General features: G+C 36.3%; 1 pseudogene; it reads right to left on the reverse strand.

The window, feature by feature from the left end:
* LOC121872049 overlaps window positions 1-26,916 on the reverse strand; it is a 99,366-nt pseudogene that overhangs the window by 41,927 nt on the left and 30,523 nt on the right.

A 26,916-nucleotide genomic window follows, 5' to 3' on the forward strand; every position in this document is an offset into this window, starting at 1 on the left:
ATATATATATACAGTGGGGTATGCTATAACGAACGGATCCTACTACGAATATTCCTATAACGAACGGTTTTACCTATAAAATTGAGAATGCTATAACGAACGCAACTCCTACAACGAACGCGGATGAATACGGGACTATTTCGCCTGGCGCATGAATATTGTTGTACCGCGACCCACAACAAGAGCGTCAGGCGCCATCTTTGTCTCATTGTGTAGCCAGTGCACCACTGTTATTGTTGAAATTTCGTCTTTTGATGTGGAAATTCGCGTTATTTGTATAACTATTTTGTTATACAAGTATACAATTGTAACAATGAGTCGTCCAAAGCGAGTGAGAAAGCTAATAACCCTTGAAACTAAGAAAGAAATTATAAAGAAACGTGAGAATGGAAGAAGCATTGCGAAACTTAGTGATGAATATGGGATGGCTAAATCGACTATATGTACGATTTTGAAGAATAAAGAGGAGTTAAAAACTGTGCAAGTGGCTAAGGGAATCTTTAGACTTAGCAAAGCAAGGTGTAATGTGATTGAAGAGATGGAAAATTTACTCTTAGTGTGGATAAAGGAGAAAGAAATGGCAGGTGGTAACATTAGTGAAGCTATAATTTGTGAGAAGGCTAAACAATTGTTTGAGGACCTTAAAGCCAAGACTCCCAGTGGAAGTGATAGTGCTGTGCCAGTGTTTAGGGGTACCTGCATGCTGAATAACACTAAGGTAAGATAAAGTACCGTATTTTTTACATTTTCCACAGAATTTCTTCAGTGTTAAGCGGTTGTATTTGGGGGCCTGGAACGGATTAATCCTATAACGAACGAATGCTATAACGAACGAGGTTCTGGAACCAATTACGTTCGTTATAGCATACCCCACTGTGTGTGTGTGTGTGTGTGTATATATATATATATACATATATATATCAACGACCTCACCAGCAAGGAATCGAACCCTCGACCTACTGGGTGTGACTAGGGAATGCTTACCGGCTAGGCCACAGGACACTAAAAGCAGTTCTAGACTCTGTTATATTTCACACAAAGCCTGTTCATCGAGCTGATGGCGCCGTGAACCTCAATGGGAAACTGCCCGTGCCTCTTATGTGGTGTCAGTAGCATTTTACCGAATCCAGCTGGTATGAAACGCGAGGTACATATATATACTTCATTTTTAGTCCATATAACACGAGGACTTTGAACATATAATCAACGACCTCACCAGCAAGGAATCGAACCCTCGACCTACTGGGTGTGACTAGGGAACGCTTACCGGCTCGGCCACAAGGACACTAAAAGCAGTTCTAGACTCTGTTATATTTCACACAAAGCCTGTTCATCGAGCTGATGGCGCCGGTGAGGTCGTTGATTATATGTTCAAAGTCCCCGATCAGCTCAACCTGACGGCTGGTCTTCCAATAAATAGGACGTCCTAGTCCTCCCTCACGAGTGTGTGTCTTGTGACCAGGAAGGGCCAGCTACTACGTCCCCAGGCCCGCTCGAGAGGACCTGAGGCAGTCGCCTCCGGTCAGGACCGAGCCTTCCCTCCGGTGCCCAGCTAAGCAGTCTCCCATAGAGACAACCCAGGACCACCGGCTAGGCCTCCCCTAGGTCACGTGAGTGTTTGTCAGAGCTTTCCATGGGATGAGTTACTTACGTGGGAAGTGTATTCATGTCATGTTCGTGTCCGAGAATCAGTGTCTAGTAACGTAATATGATGTCCTAGTAACGTAAATATAGTGTCCTAGTAACTTCAATAGGAGGTGTTATTAATGTGTCCATGTCATGTTCGTAATTAATAAAGAGTTGTAACGAAGCAGTGTTTGAGAAGTCGCCCTTAAGACGTAATAGATGTGTATTGACATATAAGATAAGATAAGTGTGAGTCCAGTTCAAATAGCTATCACGGCCACGCTACCAAAGTCTTCCTCTCTTTACATTTCTCTTACTATCAATATTCTACCTATATGTAATCTTCTTCTTGTGAGATTTGTCTCATTATATGTATTTCTCTTAAATATTAATTGTGTGAGCATACCATCATAAAATTTAGATGTTATTTTTACTACAACATAGGTATTGTGTCGGAAAAAGTGGAGTTTGGGGGTCGGGCCAGTCTTTATTGGAATTAATCCCATATGTTCTGTTGTTCCATTTACGCGGATTTCACTTTCCGCGGTACCCTGTGGGTTCAATTGACCGCGTAAATCGGGGTACTGCTGTATATATATATATATATATATATATATATATATATATATATATATATATATATATATATATATATATATATATATATATATATATATATATATATATATATATATATTCACAATATTTTATAATTGCAGTCATGTACTGAATATTCTATGTAAAAAATATAAATTTTAAATGAATTATTTCTAGTGTGGTCGACTTCCTACACAAAGACGGGCTATAAATAGCCGTCTTATCTTATCTCTTACCCTCTGTTCTGAGAGAGAAGGTCTTGGTAAATAACTTTTGTTTGTTTATTTTCATTGTTTGTCTAATTTATCATGTTGTATCAAAGTAATATTACTAAAAGTTTTAGGCAGCTACCAAACAGGGAGATACTACCGCCTGGGAAGATATTGGAAGCATAATGTACAGTATTGTCTAATGGTAGATCCTACTTCCATATGGCATCACGAAAATTGTGACCAAGTCTTAGGTTGCTGATCTATCTTTCTGCCTCATTTACACACAATTGCAGAGTTTCAATTGTTTCTCTTCCTTTGACAACACAACATACATACAATATAATGTTTCTCACCTTTGATCTTTTTTCCTTTTTGCATTTATTTATGGTTGGTTATTTAAAATAATGCCAATTCACTTCAAGTATTGGCATCAAATTTTACCGGCTGGTGTACACTAGTGACTCACTTAAGCGTCAGTTATTTAACTGGAATTAATGTCGGTGTGAGTAAAATATTTCCATTTACTTGAAATAGATTTGCCAATTTATTTGTTTATTTATTTATTTATAATATACTGTAATATATTAAACACACTGCAAGTATTTTCTTTAATTATATACATGTTTTGCAAAAAAGGGAGGCGACCATTATACCTGGTAGGTGAAGTTGACCAGACATTTATGGTGATCATTAAGGACCAAACTCCGAATCCATGACGTGACTTCTGTTCATCATTTATATCCTAAATTTACCACAGTCGGTAGTTTCAAGAATTAACGCAGTCATTTACTGAATATTCTTTGTAAAAAAAATAAATTTTAAATGAATTATTTATAGGAGATAAATATTATGATCAGTAAATATACAGATATGCATTACTGACCACCTCGAACACAAGGACGGCTAAAAATAGCCACAGGCGGTCACAGTCAAGGTCACTTCCCCTTTCTTGTCACTGGCAAATGGGGGGGGGGGAGGTAGCAGCTGTGTTTATTACCGGGGTATATTGTTCTTTTACGGTATGTTAGACAGGTTTATAATACATTTTTATTATTTTAATATACCGGTAATCTTCATTTTAATCCAGCTTCCCAAACGTAAGTTTCAGTATAAAATAATTAGTGGTAGGACCTTGTAAGTGGTTTACGCACCACTCTTGACACGCTAAACCACAATGTTTAAGAGGTAAGAATTTTATATCTGGTGCTTAAGACGACCCCCTAACTTTGGGGGGATTTTTTTATGGTACAAATTCCGTCTTATAGGCCGAGATATACGGTATATAATTAACCAGCCAGAATATATTTTACATTGCTGGAATTCTTATAAGATAGTGATTAATTTGAATATAAACAAGCTATAATTTGCATTAGACATACAAATTTTAGATGCAATTTAAGAATTTTATTAGAGAGCAAAAATTTTATAATTTTATTCGCTGTCTTGCAAGGAATCCAGCAATGCCAATTATATTCTCCTAACTTTAGTCTAAGATATTATTTATTATTAAACCTGTAAGCCTAGTGCATTTCCCCAAACTTTCTCAGGAAGGTGGGGGGTAGGTAGGGAGGGAGGGAGGGGTGACAGTGACATGTTTGACAGTTGGCGCCTGTGGTGTGAAGTATTTAATTGTTAATTTATGTCCTTTAGATTGAGTTTTTGTTTTTTGCTTATAAAATTTAATAGAAGTGACCAGGGTGAATTTAATTTGCATTGCTGGAATTCTTATAAGATAGTGATTAATTTGAATGTAAACATAGAAGAGATCACTGAATTGGCTAAGTACCTCCTCAGCTTATCAGCTGATGTTCAAAACAAAATGTGATTTTCGTAAGGATTTCGTCAATCGAATTTTTTTTTCGTTAACCGAATTGAAGATTCTTATGGCAGGTAACTCGTTAACCGAAATTTCGTTAACTGAGGGACCACTGTAATTGTAATAAACGAAAATAGATAAACAATAATTCTCAGTCTGCACTTAAAATGACAAAATAGTTACGGTACCTGTGCATAAATTGGTGATGTTCACCTGTAAAGAAGTAAAAAAATATCTGTACAGTAAATGAAATAATAAAATAAATATGCTTAGGAGGCATATTAAGGGTAAATAACAAGTGAAACATTTCAGAAACACTTGAAATACTGAGGAACGCACCAAACTCACGAGGACCAGATGTAAACAAAGGGTATGCCGAACTATGGATACTAGCGCTAGTGGGGACTAGTGGCCGTCCAGCAAACTAAAATTTAGCTGGACGACGGGAGGTGCCGGACAATAGCGTACCGGATTAGGGAGGTTCAACCTGTACATGATTGCAAGACCAGCCGGAAGTACTGTGACAGGACTGGGAGCTAGTAGGCTTGGCAATACTGCACCAGCCCAAGATTTAAATCCCATGCAGCACTTTAAACAAAATGAGTTCTCACTTTTACTAGTATTTTTTTTTCTTAGGTCATTCTGGGGTGTTTGGGCAATAAAACACAAAATTTATGTTTCCCGACTGTGTGAGTGAGTGTGTGTGTGTGTGTGTGTGTGTGTGTGTGTGTGTGTGTGTGCGCGCGCAATAATGTGACCTTTTACAGGTTAACAGACACCCATTAGTCTGCCTCCTTTGCTCAATACCATAGACAGTTACTTTAAACCCAGAGCCTTTTTACCTATTAGCTTCATGATCATGCATTAGATAACATTCAATACTGGTGGTATCTTAGAAGCATATAGTTGCCTTTTTATCATCATCAGCCTGTACCCACTCACTCCAGGATGAGGGCCTCCCCCATAGGTTTCCCAAATCGAGTCTTCCCTGCCCACTGAATTCCTTCTAATTTTATCTAGACATACTGTCCCATATATTCTAGATCAGAGGTTCTCAACCTTGTTTGCCCCATGCACCCCTTTCACCATATGTCAGAATGTCATTCCCCCTCTCCTTTCCAAGATTGTCTGCCTCAAAAAGTGCATTCCAAATAATATGCATATAATACTGAAAATCCTTTATTTTTTCCATATTAGTACATATACATTCCCCCCCCTGAAAACCTGAATTCCCCCCCTGGTTGAGAACCCCTGTTCTAGATCAACCAATGAGTGGTCAAATGGGCCCCAGTTCTAACAGACCAAAACTGATCTAACCATTATGATTTGGGCACAGTCCAAATGGTCCTTATTTCTAAGAGTTAGGTGAGGTTGGGTTCTCTTTGGAGTGAGGCCCTTTCGACTTAAAACTGTTCCACTTCCTTTTCTCTCATACTTCTGTCGTAGAAACATATCAACTAATCAGTCAACAACCATCAAGGATATTAAAAACAAAACATTAATGGTATTTTCTAACCCCATATGCAAGCACAAAATACATCATGGTCTTTTCTGATTCTTCTGGAATTCATCATCATTATTACTGAACTGTCAACAACCATTTCATAAGTAAAGTACATACTTGTAATTATAGTACAGTACCTTGTACTCCATTTCGTAAGAAAAAATAACAAAACTACCCACCCTATATATTACTGTTTATCATCCCTTATTTACTTATACATACAATACTTTTTCTCTTACAGTACTATAACAACTATCATCTTTATTTCTTTAATAAAATTGATATTATTGATAATATACAGTATTATCAGTACATGTACTGTCACACATTTGAAACTACATGTACTGTACAAAATTACTATGATTATTGTTATAAACTACTATAGTATTACTTTCATATAAGTTCTACTGTACTATATTGCAATTATTAAGAATTACTCTATCACTTAGTTGAATTATCAACACTATTATAAATCTTATCACCACTATAATAGTTTAAGAGGGAAATCTGTGTGGAACAATTATGTTGCCCGCACCAGAGCCACGCCCACATAAAGAACCACACAGTAAGTTACCATGAGAGCCCCAAGACACAAAGATTAGTGGTGAAGGAAAGACTCACATTGTCCATGGTGCCCATGTCAGCCACATGAAGGGTCTCAATGCTAATGATAAAGTTTTTCTTCATATACCCAGGATTCTGCCATGCAAACCAGGAAAAGAAAGGTAAAGACATAATGATGAGAACAGTGTCAGTTGCAAAGGACAAGTACGTAAGTAAATTAATAACGGGCATTATGCTTGGTATAGTAGAACTTGCAGGTTAATGCGACAGTGGATCTTACCTGCCAGGTGAAGGAACCAAAGATCCTGTTACCTGCTTAACTAAATACACATTAAATGGGTTAGAAAAAAGTCCCAAGTGAAACCACTTCAGTTTATACCTGCAGTGTTGTGTACAGAGTTTACTGTTATAGAAAAAAATAAAAGACAAGGCTGTGTGTTTAAATGTTGTGAACTTCATTATTTGTCTATTTTTACCACTCTACTTTTGTTTTATTTTAGAAATTTTTGATGAAACAGTAATGGCCCTGCAACTTTACACTCTTGAACTTTGAATTACAGGTATAATTGCATCTCAATTGATAGGTGCACATTTCTCTTATCATACAAGGATGGCTTTTTGTGAAAAGTTTGTGGTACAGTTTGGCCATTAGATCATAACAGTTTTAGTTCAACAAGGCTCTCTTAAACTCCACTAACATGAGTAATAATATCATTCAAAAATGACTGAGAGTGCCATGTGAATCTTCCAATTTATCTTAAAATTGAAAATCTGTAAATTTTCATTTATTTTACCTGATGTATGCAATTCTCTATTTTCATAATTAAATCCAAGTGGACATTAATTATTTACAAAGAAGCCGACCGAGATTTATTATAAATACAGTAACCACAATCAATGTACACGACGTGGTGGTCACTTCACAATATGATTTGTGATTTTTGTAGAAGTCTTAGGAAGGACTGAGGAATGGAAGCAAAATCTGATACAGTAGTGTGTTCTGGACAGCAGACAACAACCTTTAAGATGTTTTGTCAGGAAAGGATTGGATTAGAGCTGGTTGGATCTAATTTAGTGGAGTTAGAATAAGCTTGTTTGGCTCAGTTAGGTTTGAAAATAATAATGAAAAGTGTTATCTTCCAAATTTATGGCGGTAAAACCTTAACTAATGTATATGAGTGAAACATAAGCTTGCACAAGCAGGATGGCTACAAGAGTAAGCAGTGTAGAAAATTTTCTGCAAGATATGCACAGTATAAAACGATTCTTAGCAAAGTAATGGTGTGGTCCATTAAAATAAGGCTATGCAAAAATCGCTTCAGTGTAGAGTTCTCAAACAATATTCTATCTGATTGCTCTACTTATCACCTCAATTAATCTAATGACTGAGCTCTACTATTGTGGCAACCAATTAACTTCCAGTTGTAACATTTCTGAGAATGCTGTATGTTGGAAGAGTTTAGGATATATGTCAAATGATGTGAAATTTGTCTAATTGAGTATCACTCTCACAAGTGTACATCTTTACAACTTTGTGCTTGTCGATTGTTGTATCTCACTGTATTTGTCAAATCAAACTGGATTACAATTTGTTGAATAAAACAATTACAGTACTACATGTCAATGACAGTGTGGGTACAAAGACAGAATGACTGAAAATATCAGAAAGTGGAAGAAAGTTACAGGGGTGACAAGGATATGTGTGGTGTATTATGGAAGGAGTCTGTGGGGTGTATTACTATCAAGGTTGAAAGGAAGCTGCCCTTGAACCACTCTGATACACAGAAATATATGGTTTATTGGTAAATTATTAACATGCCTTTCTAAGAATATTACAACAGCATCATTACCACTGTTCAATGGTCATTTTCCACATTTGACTGGGTTAGCTGATATTAAGAGTTGGATGGCTAAGAGTAAACTAAAGCAGATTGACGACAAATCCAAGATTACAGTATCGTCATCCAAGGAAATATGTAGGAGGGGAGAGAGCGCAGATGATTTTGGCTCTTAAACTTTGGGGGAAGTGCAACTCAGTACTGTCAATTCTGTTAGTAATCTTGGAGTGTACCTTAACTCAAAATTGAATTTTAAAGAGCATTTAAATTCAGTAGTTAAGAGTTGCAACTTTCATATTCAAAATCTATATGCAATTTAACCGTTTTTGGAATAGTGTGTCTTGTGACACTATTACATTCACTTTACTTTGTATCAAGTTGGCTATTGTAACTATTAGTGGGTCTTCTTACTTAATTATCGGCTGAAGAACATTCAAACAGTGTTGAACAGGGTTGCGAGGCTTATTTTTGCTCTTTCACCGAGGACTGCCACTACCCCATTCTCGATCGAATTGCATTGGCTTCAAGTTAAGTTAGGATAGATCAAACTCTGGCTAATGACATTTAAGACTAATGTTTGGTGAGCCTAAGTATTTGGCCAACCTGCTAACTCCACTGACTACACATTCTGAAATGATTTTGCATTAGAACCTGGGGCAGTACGAGAATGTTCTTTTGCTACTTGATCCTTTTCTTATACAGCACCCAGATAGTACAATTGGTTGCCTGCCTCCATGAGGCAGCCGACTTCTGTGGAGGCTTAAAAAACAACTTTTAAGATATATATATATATATACTTTTTTTTTAAGTTTATGATCCTAAACAGGGTATGGTGATGGAAAATTGCAGGGTTTAGGAAGTATTAAAACTTTAGGGTATATGAATGATAGACGTCAAACTGTCACTTTTGTGATCTTTTATTGTAGAACAGTATTTCTTTTTATTTTCAAGTCTTTGACTTTGTAGTGTTTTGAACGCTAGTGAATTCTTTATAAGAACTGGCACTTCTGGGAAACAAAAGACCACCTATTATTGTTACAGTGACTTCTGGTTGCAATCTGGAAAATTTGAATAAGTTTTATGGCTTCCTGTCCATCCTATTGCCAACCTACATTTTACAGGGGGAACCAAGCATTATATATTATGTAGGATTGCCAAGCGTGTCAATTGAGCACGTTCTTGTAACCATAACACCAATATAATCATGATTTAGTATTAATAACATCCACAGCTTTTCTCCATACAGCTGGAAAGTGAGTTTACAATCTTCAGGAAGGGACTATTTCATTGTTTATAATATACTATTATAGTAGTACTACATAATGTATATACTGTAGTGCCATACCTTAAGTCATGTGATTTCAGGAGTGGACACCTTCACATCTTGTGTTAAGTAAGTTTAAACTACTTAATTCTATATTATAACAACACCATAGTGTGTGTGGTGTGGCAGACAACAGTTACAGTGCCACCCACCCACTAACAGGGTATAATGAGCTAACCATGAAATTGGGTTAGGTGACCATTAAGAGCCCCTCAGTCAGGGATGAATGAATACTGTATAGAGACCACCTCTGGTTAATTATAAAATTGAGAGACAGAAAATGACTGGAGAGACTGTTCTAAAGACTGACCAATCTGTGCCACTATGGGAAGATTGTAGAAATGGGAAAAACTGTTTCATCAAAACTTAAGATTTCTTGATAAAATAGAATCTGCCTGACTTGTTTATCACTGATGAATATTACTGTTTTTCTGCATTTTCTCAAATACAAAGTTTATGTTTCTTCCTTACAGTGTGGTAATGACTGAGTCCGGTGCACTGAAGTAAAGAGGGCAGAACTGTGGTTGAATTATCCCACAAGGCAATACAGAACAGCTGCTTTCAAGCGAAGAAGATATTAGGGAATGTGGTATATAGACTAAACTCAATAAATGCAAATGTAAACTATAGCTACTGGGCTATGGCACACCACAATGAAATCCAGAGTTATAAAAGGATACTACTGAAGGTGGATATGAAATTGTGGGCTGTGGAAACTTGCACATCAGTACAGTGTGGAATGTGTTTGAGGGTGGAGTGCCAAGAAGCCTTGTGAATGGCAGGGCTTTCAAAATTAACTGTTACCATGTACTTCAAGAAACATACTTGTCATTGGTACTGGATAAAATGTGAGATCTCAGTACCCAAACTCCCCTTCTCTTTGAAAATAATCTCCTGATTACAATCAAGTTCCTCCCACAATGAAAGAATTTGAAAGCCCTTAAGTGGACAGGCATAAGTTATCACTTCAGGATGCAGACTGCAAGAAACAAGTTAGTGCAGTGGACATCCTATATTAATGGGAACATATACAAAAAAATTATTAATATATATATATATATATATATATATATATATATATATATATATATATATATATATATATATATATATATATATATATATATATATATATATATATATATATATATATATATATATATTGTATAAGTGAAACCAGTGTCAAGTTACCAAGAAAAAAGAACCATTTACCATTAAAAAAAATGAATAAATAAATGAATATTTAGTCTTATATATTTCATGTTATTATTTCTTTGAATACTTAAGCTTGTGTCTGAATGGATAAATGCAGGCCTACACTTGGGTAAACATATTTGCTTGGAAATATACTTCAATGATTTAATAGGCATGCATGCCTGCCCTGCACCCCACAACAGACAGACACCCTCCTGTGAGCATGTATTTTGACATATATATATTAGTGTCAATTTATGTACAATCAAAGACAAAAGTAATGTCGCGGTTTTGTCTGAAGATTAAATATAAGTCATGAAACATTATGAGAGCCCTACCACAAGGCAGAGCGCACCAAAAGTTTTAACCCTTTGGCATATGTTTTCACCAAATTTCACGACACAACTTTTGTCGTTCATTGTACATTAAAAAAGTATTAATGCAAGTGTGACAGTGACTCGGTATGCACAGTGACCAGATAAAATACAAAAAAAAAATTGTTCCAGCGCTTCAGTATATGAACAAAGACCCCGCTTTTACCGAAATAAAAAAGGGTGGGTGGGTATTTTTTCATAGCATCAGAAGATGCTAGAGTTGCTGACACAGGCACCTGAAAGCATCCCATGCTAAACAAAGACAGTCCGTAGTGTACTGTAGTGCAAGCTAGTGTGTGGCAATGTTTCTGTACTTTTACAGTATATACATATACAGATAATGTCGTATGAATGTGCCACGTACTGTATTTTGATCTAAAAGTATGGCTAACCGGCCACCAAATAAAAGGCAGAAATTGAGGAATCTATGCCTGTCACACACACAGTACCACTGAGAATATTGCAATGACCACGGCTCAGGCCCCACACAACAGAAGGAGGAATTATGAATACTCAAGAGTGTTTTATATAACCCACACAAGAGGAAGAGGAATTTGATAATGAAAGCGATACATCTGATAAATAATGTTTTCCACAAAAAATTGCTTAAAATGTGTATTTTTACATTTAGGGAACTATTTTCAAGGAACGTATATCCCTTTATATAATGGTAGTCATTGGAAATAATTTCTGATTTTTTTATATGTCTTTCAGGATCATATCCCTTTTGTAAACTGAAGCACTATTGTATCCAGCTGGATACTGCATAGTGATAATGTCCACTATCCATCCACAGTCTACCTGGTGCATCCTTATTAAGTGGGACCTGACTGTGTAGAGATTTGTGGGAACAAGATCAACTATTATTTCAACTGAAAAAAATAGTTAAATTAAAAGGAAATTTAATATATATATATATATATATATATATATATATATATATATATATATATATATATATATATATATATATATATATATATATATATATATATATATATATATATATATATATATATATATGTATAAAAAGTATGTTCTTCTATCAGTATTTCAATTTAAAATTCAAGTCTTACTATTTAAATTTAAGCTAAAATTCTACATACGTATAATCAAAATTTAAGAAGGGCAGCTGTGATCATGGCCAAAACATCCACAAGTAGCTACCGTATATACTCGTATGTAGTTTGACTTTTTAAGGCCAAATTTTTAGGCCAAAAATTGAGGGTCATCCTATACATGCGTAATAGTTTTGTTAGGTTGAACCCGTGCATGATGGGAAGGGCGAGGAGCAACTTTTAGCTTCAGACATGAAAAATATTTACCATTTACTGCCAGTAAACAATGGAAAAGTAAAATATGTACCAATTAGTAATGAAAAGTAGTGCAGTTCCTTCAGCAAATGAAGCTCATCAACTTACAATAGGCTAAATTACCTTACAACGTGCTTTCAGTAGTCTATGTTGAAGTTCTTAGCACAGGCTAACTTATCATATCATATACGGCATCACAGTTCTCATTGATCTACAAAAACTACCAATAATAAAAACCTTTTCGATATTTCACACTTAATATAATACCCGGTAATCTACTTCAACCTCCTATTGTTTACAACGTCGCATGACGCACTACCAGCTGTTGCGTGTATCAGCTAGACGGTACACGTGTTTTTCGAATCGTTTTCAGTGAAAAAACTGTTACATCACATGTATATTTTACCTTAACTGTGCCTGAATGAATATATTCTCGGAAATAAATAGTAGTTTTGCTGAAACGTTATGTATTTTAATGTAAAATAGGATAAAATACATGACGAAAAAAAAAGATTTTACCTAACCTTCCGATGTTCAAGAGAAGTTTTTTTAATAGTTTTTGGTTAAAATATTGTTATATTACAATGGTATTCTATTCATACTGTGCTTGATATACAGTCAGCCCTTAACATACGCGGGTTTATAATACACGGATTTGCAAATACGCGGATTGCCCAGCCGGAGGAATATTCTGTACATTGAAGTAAATGAAGTACATTCAACTCGCGTGCGGCACCGAACACAGGACACCGCCCGCTCCCGCAACCTCACACGGGACACACACACACACACGCATAGCTCTCCCTCACTCAAGTCAGTCTCGCTGTAACCACGCTTGTGTTGACATCAGCATTGTAGTTGCAAAAATATTACATTTCCGTGAATGTATTATATCAAGCACAGTATGAATAGAATATCACTCATATAACAGTATTTTAACCGAAAACTACTAAAAAAACGAGTAACATATCTTGAACATCGGAAGGTTAGGTAATGCCTTTGTTTTCATGTAGTTTATCCTAATTTACATTGAAATGCATTAGGTTTCAGCAAAACTACTATTTATTTCTGAGAATATGGAAATGTAATATTTTGCTGAAATGACGTACTTATTACAGTGGAAAGTGACGAAAGCAATAACTCGCTTTCTTTCGTTCAAAAGATGTTACCGTAATCGCTTTTCGAATGGTTTTCAGTTAAAAAACTGTTGTGATGCAACAGTTTTTTTTAACTAAAAACCATTCGAAAAGCGATTACAGTAACATCTTTTGAACGAAAGAAAGCGAAAGTCATTGTTTTCGTCACGATTTTATCCCACTTTCCACTGTAATACGTACGTCATTTCAGCAAAAATATTACATTTCCGTGAATGTAGTATATCAAGCACAGTATGAATATAATACAGTATCATTGTAATATAACAGTATTTTAACCGAAAACTATTAAAAAACGAGTAACATCTCTTGACCATTGGAAGGTTAGGTAAAATCTTTTGTTTTCGTCATGTATTTTATCCTATTTTACATTGAAATACATCACGTTTCAGCAAAACTACTTTTTATTTCTGAGAATATATTCATTCAGGCACAGTTTAGGTAAAATATACATGTGCTGTAACATTTTTTTTAATTGAAAACGATTCGAAAAACACGTACCCTCTAGCCCTGTTCAAGGAGAAGACTGGGAGGAGCTGTTTGGTGCTTAAGACGATGACAAGGAAAATGATTTTGATGGATTTTAATGAAAATATTCAGAAAGACCCTGGCACTGTCAAGGAAAGTGGCTGCTGAAGGCTTCCAGGACATGGCAGAGGACGAGATTAGGGAGCTAATTGAAGAGCACGACACTGAGCTGACCGAGGAGGATCTACAGGAGTTAGTAGACTCAGGCAAGGAAGAGGAAGCGAAAGGGAAAGAGGATGAGGAAGAGGAAGAGCCCCAAGAAATAACGTTGGAGAAGTTGGGGGAGATGACCAGGAATATTGAGGCACTGAAAAAACCTGGCCTATAGTATGGACCCCTCCATGGTGCATGCCCTGAAATTCATGCGAGGGATGGATGACGTTTTCGCTCCATACAAAAACATCATGGAAAAAATGAATGAAAGAGACGACAACTCCCCATCACCATGTTCTTTGATCACCGAAGGAGAGATTTAACACCATCAATCACTGGCGGCAGTGAGGAAGCAGCTGAATCCACCGTCGCCCCCACTTCACCACCCGTTATGGAATTGAGTGACGATGAGCCCGATGACTCCTGTCCTGTCGCCGAGGATAGGTACTGTACAGTAAAGTGAAATTTGTATCTTTTTTTTTTAATTAGCTTTTCTTGCCATGTTTATTGTTTGTAAAAATGCACAGCACAGTACAGTTCAGTACTGTACATAGGAAGTGGAGGTGCAGTTATTCACAAAACATTTGTGTTTGTTGTCGGCAGTAGTGACGGTGAGGAGGTGGAGGGAGCAGAGGGAGCGAGTTGGGAGGAGTGGTGACCTTGGACGCGGGAGCAGGGATGAGATGCCAGCCAGTACATTACAGGTGTTTTAATTGCTTTTATAGCTATTTTTGCATTTTAATATTAAATACTGAACATTACGTTTCAACAAAACTACCATTTATTTCTGAGAACATGGAAATGTAATATTTTTGCTGAAATGATGTACGTATTACAGTGGAAAGTGGGATAAAATTGTGACGAAAGCAATGACTTTCTCTTTCTTTCGTTCAAAAGATGTTACCGTAATCACTTTTCGAATGGTTTTCAGTTGTGGGATTATAAGGCTAATGATAGGATAGAATATTATTGTAATACAGAACGAGTACAACAGTTTTTTAACTGAAAACCATTCGAAAAACGATTACAGTAAAATCTTTTGAATAACGAAAGAAAGCGAAAGTCATTGTTTTCGTCATGATTTTATCCCTCTTTCCACTGTAATATGCTCGTCATTCCAGCAAAAATATTACATTTCTATATTTATTTCTGAGAATATGTATATTCATTCAGTCACAGTTAAGGTAAAATATACTTGTGCTGTAATATTTTAATGAAAATACGGTATCGTAGTTTTCTTTTGTTTCAAATTTAATTAACAAAGATTGATGTTTCAAATGTAATGAACAAAAATTTATGTCCAGTATCTATAAATAAACTTTAATAAATGAATACTTTGTTTTACATTGTCCTGTGCTACCATACCATGGCTTTGGCTACTTTGGGCTTGCTATGATGACGCAAGAGATCTGCCCTGGCAACTGTACCGACACTCACAGCTGGTGGTGCGTTGGTGCATCGTTTCCATTGTTTACTGGTAGTTACTGGTAAATATTTTTCAACCTAACGAAATTATTACCCTTTTAGAGGTCGACCCCCAATTTTTGGCCAAATAATTTGGTCTTAAAAACTCGAACTACACACAGGTATATACGGTAAATAAGGACATGGGGGCCAGGGGTGTTTTTTTTTTTTTGGTGGGGGCAGCACATATACGCGGATTTTTAACATCCACGGCTATCTCTGTTACATAACCCCTGCGTATGTTAAGGGCCGACTGTAATGCATTCGCGGAAATGTAATATTTTTGCTGAAATGACGTACATATTACAGTGGAAAGTGGGATAAAATCGTGACGAAAACAATGACTTTCGCTTTCTTTCGTTCAAAAGATGTTACCATAATCGCTTTTCAAATGGTTTTCAGTTAAATAACTGTTGTATTACAATAATATTCTATCCTAATTGACTTGAATAAATACTACGATACCATATTTCTGAATATTTTCATTAAAATCCATCAAAATCATTTTCCTTGTCATCGTCTGCAGCACCACACAGCTTCTCCCAGTCCTCTCCTTGAACAGGGCTAGAGGGTACGTGTTTTTCGAATCGTTTTCAGTTAAAAAACTGTTACATCACACGTATATTTTACCTAAACTGCGCCTGAATGATTATATTCTCGGAAATAAATAGTAGTTTTACTGAAACGTCATGTATTTCAATGTAAAATAGGATAAAATACATGACAAAAACAAAAGACTTTACCTAAGCTTCCGATGTTCTTGAGATGTTATTTGTTTTTTAATAGTTTTCGGTTAAAATTCTGATATATTACAATGATATTCTATTCATACTGTGCTTGATATAATACATTCACGGAAATGTAATATTTTTGCTGAAATGACGTACGTATTACAGTGGAAAGTGGGATAAAATCATGACGAAAACAATGACTCACTTTCTTTCGTTCAAAAGATGTTACCGTAATCGCTTTTCGAATGGTTTAGTTAAAAAACTGTTGTATTACAATAATATTCCCTCCTAATTGACTTGAATAAATACTTGAATGGAAATATACAATACTTTTGTTGAAACTACCTGCGTTTCAGTGTAAAGTGTCGTAATAATAAATGGTAAACAATTTGCCTTCAGCACTTGTGTTTCAGGCACGGCGAACCTCAGTTTATAGGACGTAGAGCGTTTTTACTGAAGGTTGTGTTGTTCCATTACCCTCAAAAACTTGGGTCGAACTATAAACGAGGAATATCATAAATTAACGATTTCTTGGTCAAAAAATCGGGGTCGACCTATAAACGAAGGGGGTTATAGACGAGTATACTATACGGTATATCTGCAATGTTCATAGCTCACAAAGTACAGTGATCCCTCGGTTAATGAATTACCTTCCATAAGATTCTTAACTTCGGTTAACGAGCAATCCCTCGATTAACGAATTTCTTACGAGCGCCCCTCCACATGTTTTCGCTTGCATTTGGTGGTCCACCAGCTGTAGTATTAGTCCGCCAATGCACTAATCGGTTTTAGGGCTTAAATTCCTTACTATTTTAGTAAATATCAAGAAGTTTGTACTATTCAATAATTTTAAAAGTTTTACATTATTTTTTTTTAGTCATTTTAACAATTATTGAACATAATTGAAGTATAAGAAGCTAGTTTTTTGCGCGCCAAACAGCCTGTCAACACACTATACAGGCGTCAGTCTCTGTCTTTTCAGTGGAGGTAACATCTTGCTTCAGACTCTCTTCAACATAAACGCTTTTTTTAAGTGTTTCCAAGCAAATTATTGGTCATTTTGAAATTTATTTTACATATTGACAATATATAATGCAGTGCAGTGTTGATTTAAAGAAAATAATTTTGAATTACACCAAGTGAACTAAAATTTTATGGGTGAAATGGCACCATGGTGTGACTTCTCTTCCACACCAATGCCTTCTCTTCTCCCTTCTCCTCCACCCCCATTCCAATTCCCATCATCATCCAGGAGCCTTCTACATACACACCTCAAAGTAAGTGTACTTTATTACCTTTTTTGTTTGACTTTAGGCAATTTTCGGTGAGCTGGAACCAATTACCCCAAAACCCATTGAAACAATGGTTTCGGTTAACGAATTTTTCGGTTAACGAGCAACCTTCTGGAACGAATTGTGCTCGTTAACCAAGGGACCACTGTACTGCACTGGCCTTGTCAGCCTGCCACAACCACAATAATTTGAGCATCCTGGCAAGATATAAAAATATAATCGCAAATTAGTTTGTCAAGATAATTGCCGACTATAATACTGTTGGGGTTTACTGTACATACGAAGGTGGAAATATTTTTTTTTTAAGATACCCTGCTGCACTAGGCTGCTAAACAAAGTTTTCCTACTCCAGCTGGTACCAATTGTGTGGTATCATGTGTGAAAAATTTTGGCAATCACTAAAATGAATAGATTCATATAACCAAAGTGTGGACATGTAAGTGAATGATTTAGACAATGAAATAAAAAGGCATGAATTCATCAGACCAAACTAAGTTACTTTACTATAATTCTGGTAAGTATTCTCTTTTCTCAGGTAACTGACCTCCAGTAAACCAAGAAAAAGTGATATGCAGTGGCCAGAAAGATCGCGCATAGCCAAGCATGCTGCCAGCCAGGCATGGCCCCACTCACATTCTCCTCGTCACCTTCCCCGGGTGCATGAAGTGTTTCTATTGAGATGTAAAATCCATCCTTCATATAGCCTGGATTCTGAAAGGTAACTACTGATTTTAGTAAAATTACATCACTGGGAGAGACTGAAGACAGTATTCTGCAAATAAAAAAAATTTACTATTAGTCACCTGGAGTCTCACCTCAGTGTTAACCACAAAGAGCATAAAAATTGTAGGTTCTCCACACATGAAAAATCCTTAAATAAAACAAAAAAATAATGATTTTTACCTAACCACATGCATTCAGGGCCCAACAACAAAATATTTTATCCTACAGTCAGTGTTTCCCATGTCCAAGTGTTCTAAGTGGAATTTACCACTTTTTTAAACAGCAGCAATTCATTCTCAATTTGGTTTTTGTAGTTAGGTTCCTCACAAAATGTGTATAGAACTTAGCATAAAAATTATTTATTAACTTAATCATAATTTTTTTTTAGAGGGGGTTGATGGATACATAACTTTCATTATTCACATAATTTTCCTCATACAAAATAACAAATATACCTTTACCAGCTGATTTACTGTGAAAAAATATTTGCACACAACTTTCTTAGCTTATTTATTCTAAAATATCGAGGGGCTTATTTTGTTAAACCCTGTCACATGCATCTGGGGCTGTGCTGACACCTGCATTAAGTTTTACATAAAGTTGTATGAAGTTTACTTCCTGTCTTTGTAAAAAAAAAATTAATGGTATTTCTGCCTAATTTGTTGCATTTAGGTTCCATTGTTGCTGGTCTATACAACACTTTAAAAATAAAATATATGTTACAGGGGGTCGCCGACTTACAAATGTCTGCCGATACGAATGGGGTTAAACTTGAAATTTACAGTATTTTATTTACCTGATGACTTATTTTTTACTTTCATTTACTGTATTTGGTCATTTTATTTCTTCTTTTGTCTAAATTAAGTGATTTTAGATGTATATTAGGACTTAGGCTATGATATGAGATTTTAAACAATGTTCTGCAAGTACGGTATGCACATAGCATGATCCAACTTAAGTACAAATCCGACTTGAGAACATCCTCGGGAACGAAACCCGTTCATAACCCGGGGACCCTCTGTATCCAAAAAACACCCTGCACCTTATGTGCCTATATTACCAAATATTTTGGGGAAAGGGATGGTCATTTTCAACATTTAGATATGCCTAGGGTGACAAGCAGTCCCCTAATGAACCCACAAATATACTAATCTTTTTTCTTTTTACAATAACAAATAAAGAACTAATAAAAAATACTGAAAAGCATGCAAAAACATACAACAAAAACTTAAGGAATATTATCACGGAGATAAAGTAATGACCTACGACCTCCATAATAAGCCAAAAGGCTGAATCAAACTCAACTTGCTGTACCTCTTTTCCTAGCATTCATGAACCATACCACCTACCTTTCTTATCTTATTTAACAATTATTGTGCTACAGGTACTTCAAACCACATTTGCATAGTGTATTGTTCTATCTAGATGAAAATATGCAGCTGAAACCATTCAGGAACAGATAAATGAGAGTTTAACTCAACCACCATTTGCTTACACACTGCCTCTGGCGATCATTAGCAATGATGCTCCCACATTCTGCTACCCCGCTCAGTGCTAACTCTCATGCACAAAGAAATTTCTATTCCCTTTGTTTACTATTTTTTTTTCACATTCTATATGTAGACTGTGTTCGTATAATTAAGAAAAAAGTTATATATACCTACCTGTAATTAAGAGTTAAAAATAACCCTAACATAGCTCACAGTTCAGCCTGGTAGCTAGAGGGTGAGGGGGATGTGGCTAGTGACGAGTCTAACTTGGCAACAATGCCACCAGCGATGTTAACAGATGCAAATAAAAAGAATGTCTGTAAATTTTCATTTACATAATGTGGTGTCTAATGATAGGCCAGGCTGCCATATGGCATCAAAAATTTTTTGACAAGTCCCAGGTTGCTGATCTGAATTTCTGCCTCATTACACACAATTGCAGGGTGTCAATTGTTTCTCGTACTTTGACAACATATCATAGGACCATAAATAAATACAAAGATGGAAAAAAAGATCAATAGTGAGAAACAATATAGGTCTTTTTTTTTCCATCTTTGTATTTATTTATGGTCCTTTATTATTATTATTATTATCATTATTACTATTATACTGTATTTCTATTTAATATTTGTTATAAAATTTGTAGTAATTATTATTATTATATTTTTTGTCCGCAGGTTCTGATGTGGTTCATTGACCTGTACCCTAGTGCAGTGATTCTCAAACTGGGGTCCGCGAAAAGTTTTTGAGAAATACAGCTAGTGCGTTTAACGTTTGAGAGAGATTTGGCGATTCCAATTCGCAGGATATTTTGGATTTGGGTTGAAATGAACAAATGCTTTGGCTATGATTTATTCTTCGATTATTGACAATATTTGTATGCATCATGTTTTATAAGGGGTCCTTGGTTGAAAAAAGTTTGAGAACCCCTGCCCTAGTGGGCCAATCCCCCCCTCCCCCCCAAAAAAATATGTTAGCCGGAATCCCTCAAACCCGGAACTCTCTGATAGCGTAAATTGAAATTTTATTGGAAAATCGTTCCTGAAGCGGAAATTTTCCCGAAAATTCCAACTTTGGGAACAATATTCCAGAAAATTCTGGGGATGGGGGATATTTTTCCGGGTTCGGGAGAAGATGTAATGGGCCATTACAGGAACTTCCGAGAACATTTTTCCGTTACCCGGAAAATTCCGGGGATGAGGGATTTTTTCCGGCTTTGAGAGTGGTTTCGTTACCCGGAAATCCTCTGCAACAATTGTTCCAGCTAACAGAGATATCATTGTATTTACAGATTTAAAGTGACATATATAGTGTATGAGGTTCTGCTCAACATTTAGCAACATAAAGAGAATCTAGAGGATTGGTAGGCAACATAGAGAAGTTTACTGGTAATGTTAACCTACCATGAGCATGTACCGGGTAGCTATCTATCGTTCACCATAAATGACCCATGGAAATACAGGTTGACAATCCCTTATCCGAAATCCTTGGGGCCAGAGACATTTCGGATTTCGAAATTTTTCGGTTTTCAGAATGGAAATTTTTTTTTTTTTTTTTTTTTTAGCCTACCCGGGCACAAGTCACTGACCCGCATTGGGGCCTGGGTGGCAAAAATAAAATAAAAATTATAATAATAACAATTCATAGGTCTAGGTCGTGTTTCTCACTTTTGGTCTTTTTTTTCATTTATGTATTGTATTTCTTTATTATTATTATTATTATTATTATTATTATTATTATTATTATTACAGTATCATTGTTATTATTATTAATTTTATTTTATATTTTATTATATTTTATTATTATTATTATTATTATTATTATTATTATTATTATTATCATCATTATTATTTTATTTTTGTGTATTTTTTATTAAAATTTTTATTTACTATGAATAATTATTATAATTATTATTACTATTACATTTTCGCCCCCCAGGCCCCGGTGTGGGTCAGTGATCTATGCCCGGGTGGGATAATCCCTGAGAGAGAAAAAAATAAAAAAATCCCCACAAAAAAAAAACTTTCGGTTTTTGGAGCTTTTCGGCTTTTGGAATTTCGGATAAAGGGTTGTCAACCTGTACACATACATGAGGATAAAGGACTCCATGACAAGTGTCAATACCCCAGTTTTAAGTTATAATACATGACACTTTGGGTTGGAATATGATAAAATACATGGAGTTTAAATGAAATATCCAGTGTTAGCATAATTTATTTACTATTATATGCAGTCTGATATGGATTTTACAGTAAATTTTAAAAGTTCCTGCCAGCTTCCTGAATGTTACCACAAATAGGGCATGAAATTTTATCTTCTATGTCCATAGACTTGTTGCAGTAATCCCCTACCCAATTTTCTGGTACAGTAGACCCCGCCAACTGATTTTCCCATCAGTGGATTCCAGGTATCCATGATTTTTACTCTATATATCATATCACCAACCACGGCATTGAAATTTGAGTATCCCCGGATCAGTGTGGCATCTATATCCCTCTGTTGTCTAATGTATTCCTCCATAAATGTGAGGAATGAATAAAATAATACTAATAAATAAAAGAAAAAAAATACTACATTGCTATTTGGAAATCTTTTCGCTAAGGACACAGGAGCATGCCCTCCCTCTCCTCCCAGAATCGTGGGCTAACTCCAGCAGGCTTAAAGAAAAAAACGTTTATTCTATGTTTTTTACCTAATAATTATTTCTTTTATTTTGTATTTTTTGCACATTCTGTAGGAATGAAGCTCACAGCTTGGCTTGGTAGGGAGAGGCCGGGATCACTGACCTCACCCCCCCCCCTTCCCTTTCCATTATCCGACATTAACTCCCGTGGACGAAAGAAATGTTTATTCTCTGTTTTTGACCTTATGATAATCGTTTCTTCAAATTTTTTACACACTGTATAAATGATTGTGAATGCAATTAACAGTAAAAAATAAAATAAATAATATTACGCATATCTACCCAAAAATAAGAGTAAAAAAATATCAAGTACAGCTTAACCTAGTAGGGGATGTAGCTACAGGGACAGTCTAACGTGGCAACCTGCCAAATCCACACATGCATGTTCACTTCACATACATTCACACCCATAGTCTTCATATTTCTTATTTTATAGCAACATGCCACCTCCACGGAGATGTACTATAAAATTTAAATTACAGTACACCTGTATACTGTACTACTTAATTTGTATTATGCTAATTTATATGTATTTACTCAAATTTAATTAAATGTACAATACAGGTATTGTTTAGTGAAGGAACAGGTAACTTAGTTCGGCTTTGACGAGTGTTATCCGCAGCCATTGTAACCTACTCTCATATTTCCCATAAGCCCACGTTTGGAGACGGACTATTGTATAACTCTGAAACTATGGGGTACTGATGCTGTGGTTATGGAATCATTTATCCTTACAAGGTGTATGTACTTATGCCTAAGTAATGCACAAATGAATTATGAAACTTATTTCCAAAACACCTTGTATAATATATATACAATATTACCCCGCTTAACGCGGTTTCACTTAGCGCGTTTTACCGTATACGCGGTGCCTCGCCAGAGCTGAACTTTCACTTAACGCGGGTTTTTTCCACGTATACGCGGTGAGTGTCCGGCTCGAGAGCTATTTTTAGATTCGCCCCACCCCCCACCCGGCCTCACTGCCTGTTTTAGCTCATAAAATTCATACAAATTACCCAGCCAGAATATAATTTACATTGCTGGAATTCTTACAATATGATGATCATTTTGAATATAAACATCATAGACTTTGCATTAGACATACAAATTTTAGATATAGGCTAATGTTTACTCAGAGTAAATATGTTATTTTTTGTGCAAAATATATGACATTTGTATTCAAAATATTCCTGGGCTTACAAGGAATCCAGCAATGTCAATTATATTATCCTAACTTTAGTTTGAGGTATTATTTATTACTAAAAAGGTAAATATTCTGGTTTTCCCACACATCTGGTGGGACGGTTGGTGGGGGGTGGGGGGGAAGGAGGGAAAGACCGACCATCTGTTACCGTGTGAAGAATATTTTTTTTTTTTATTAACTGAAGATATTTGTTTTAGCTCATAAAATTCATACAAATTACCCGGTCAGAATATAATTTACATTGCTGGAATTCATATAATTTGATGATCATTTTGAATATAAACATCATAGATTTTGCATTAGACATACAAATTTTAGATGTAATGTTTACTCTGAGTAAATATGTTATCTTTTGTGCAAAATATATGACAATTATATTCAAAATATTCCTGGTCTTACAAGGAATCCAGCAATGTCAATTATATTATCCTAACTTTAATCTGAGGTAATATTTAATACTAAATGTTAAAATCTAGTTTTTTTCACCCACTCTTTCTCTTGAAGGGAGGATTGGTGGGAGGTGGGGGGGGAGGGTTGGGACGGACTGACCATCTGGCTCTGTTGGAAGAGGGGGGAGGCAAGGTGGGGTACTTTGATTGACAGATAGTGTCTGAAGAATATTTTTTTTTTATTAACTGAAGATATTTGTTTTAGCTCATAAAATTCATACAAATTACCCGGCCAGAATATAATTTACATTGCTGGAATTCTTACAATTTGATGATCATTTTGAATATAAACATCATAGATTTTGCATTAGACATACAAATTTTAGATGTAATGTTTACTCTGAGTAAATATGTTATCTTTTGTGAAAAATATATGACATTTATATTCAAAATATTCCTGGTCTTACAAGGAATCCAGCAATGTCAATTATATTATCCTAACTTTAGTTTGAGGTATTATTTATTACTATTTAGTGGTTTTCCCCCAAAATTTCTCAGAGGGAAGAGCCAGCAGTGTAGTGTGAGAAGCGGGGGAGGGAGTCGTGTCCATTATTTGAATGGACATTAACTTGGCGACTTTATTTCTCTATTTCTCTTAAGTATTAATTGTGTGCATGTACCATCATAAAATTAAGATGTTATTTTTACTACAACATAGTTATGTGTCGTCAAAAAGTGGAGTTTGGGGATCGGCCTGGACTCCATTTCAATTAATCCCATATCAGCATATACCTAGATCATGCGCACCTACAGTGATTTACTTGCATATATATATATATATATATATATATATATATATATATATATATATATATATATATATATATATATATATATATATATATATATATATATATATATATATTATATATATATATATATACACACACAGTTGTACCCCACTTAACGCGGTCAATTGAACCCAGAGGGTCCCGTGTTAAGTGAAATCCGCGTTAAGTGAACAACAGAACATATGGGATTAATTCCAATAGAAACCAGCCCGACCCCCAAACTCCACTTTTTGACGACACATAACTATGTTGTAGTAAAAATTCTATCTTAACTTTATGATGGTATGAAAAAACAAGTAATATAGAAGAGGTTAGGTTAGGAAAGATAAAGGTTAACATAGGAAAAATGAAGGTTAAGTTAGAGAAACCAAAAGTTAGATGTAACACTTACGGTTGTAGAAGAGATGGGTCGGCATACGGGGATGGAGGCTGGTTCCGAGGCAGAGGGCAGATTACTGGCCCTCAGGTGAATCACCATTACTAGGTGAGTCACCATCACTGTCACTTACAGTTGTCAGGGCTTCCCTGACAAATCCCTCAAAGTAAACTTCACTTTCACTATCACTGGCTTGGGCTGGCTGTGGTGGGTTGCGGGCGAAGAACTCGGTTATGCTTTGCTGACGGCTGGCGTTGATGTTGTCATGATACACCGTGATGTACGGCTCCATAGCCTGCACCAGCCGGGTATGGAAGACTTCATAGCGTTCATCGTCATTGTCGCGGGAAAGGACGGACTTAATTTTCTCTGCAAACTCTATGGCACACTTAATATCACTATAACTTAAACTAGGTTCTTCGGAGAATGACGCACCTTCTTCCTCCTCTTCACTGGCGTGTTCTTCTTCCAACATCTCGTCGGCAGTCACTTCAGGATCTCTGATCACCTCCAGGATGTCTTCGTTGGTGGTCTCGGAGAAGCCTTCAGCTGTAATATTGAGCGCAGCTTCTCTGGCAAGGTCCACTGCTACTGCAACAGTCTGAACCTGACCAGTCACAGGTTCACTCCTCCTCTCACCTGGTATGCCATGCAACACATGTCTCCATGCGTGACGAATCGTAGCAATAGTCAGCAGATCCCATGCCTCCACCAAGAAGTCTACAGCTTGTTTAACGTTAAACTTCTTCCAAAATTGTTTGACAAGAAGTTCTTGAGTCACCGCCTCTTGTTCCTTGTCCTCGTCGCTTTTGCTCTCGCTGTCGGTGTCACCCAGCTTACGCAACTCATCCTTGGTGTTGGTAGAGTCGTTCAGCAGCTTGAACTTCTTTGCAGAGTACGCAGCTTTAACATTGCAGATCAACTCCTGGTCCATGGGCTGGATTAATGACGTAGTGTTGGGAGGAAGGAAGACCACTTTTACGTTGGGGTGACGATCCATAAGTAGGGGCGAGTGTCCAGGTGCGTTGTCAAGGAGCAACAAAATATTGAATGGAACATTCTGTTGCTCGCAGAATTTCTTCACGTCGGGAACAAAACAGTTGTCAAACCAGAAGAGGGACAGAGAAGAGGACATCCACGCCTTACGTGCGGTTAGCCAGTGGACATTAAGCTTGTTCATGTCCATATTCTTGTAGGCGTGCGGCTTGCGGGCTGTGTGAATCACCGATAACTTTGGTTTACAGGTACCGGAGGCATTGGTGGTAAACAGGACGGTGATGCGTTCCTTCTGCAACTTCCGACCCCTTACCTTGCTGGCAGACTGGACAACGAAGGTCTTGGAAGGTAACTTTTTCCAGAAAAGACCAGATTCGTCCATGTTAAACACCTGGTCGTCGGTGTACTGTCCTTCCTCCATAATCTCACGTAAGAACGGAGGAAAATCTCTAGCCGCCACACGGTCAGCACTCGCTTCCTCACCACCAATGTTGATGTTGGTGATCTTGTTCCTCTTCTT

This window comes from Homarus americanus, unplaced genomic scaffold (genome assembly GCF_018991925.1).
Source record: "Homarus americanus isolate GMGI-L3 unplaced genomic scaffold, GMGI_Hamer_2.0 scaffold51476, whole genome shotgun sequence".
NCBI lineage: Eukaryota > Metazoa > Arthropoda > Malacostraca > Decapoda > Nephropidae > Homarus > Homarus americanus.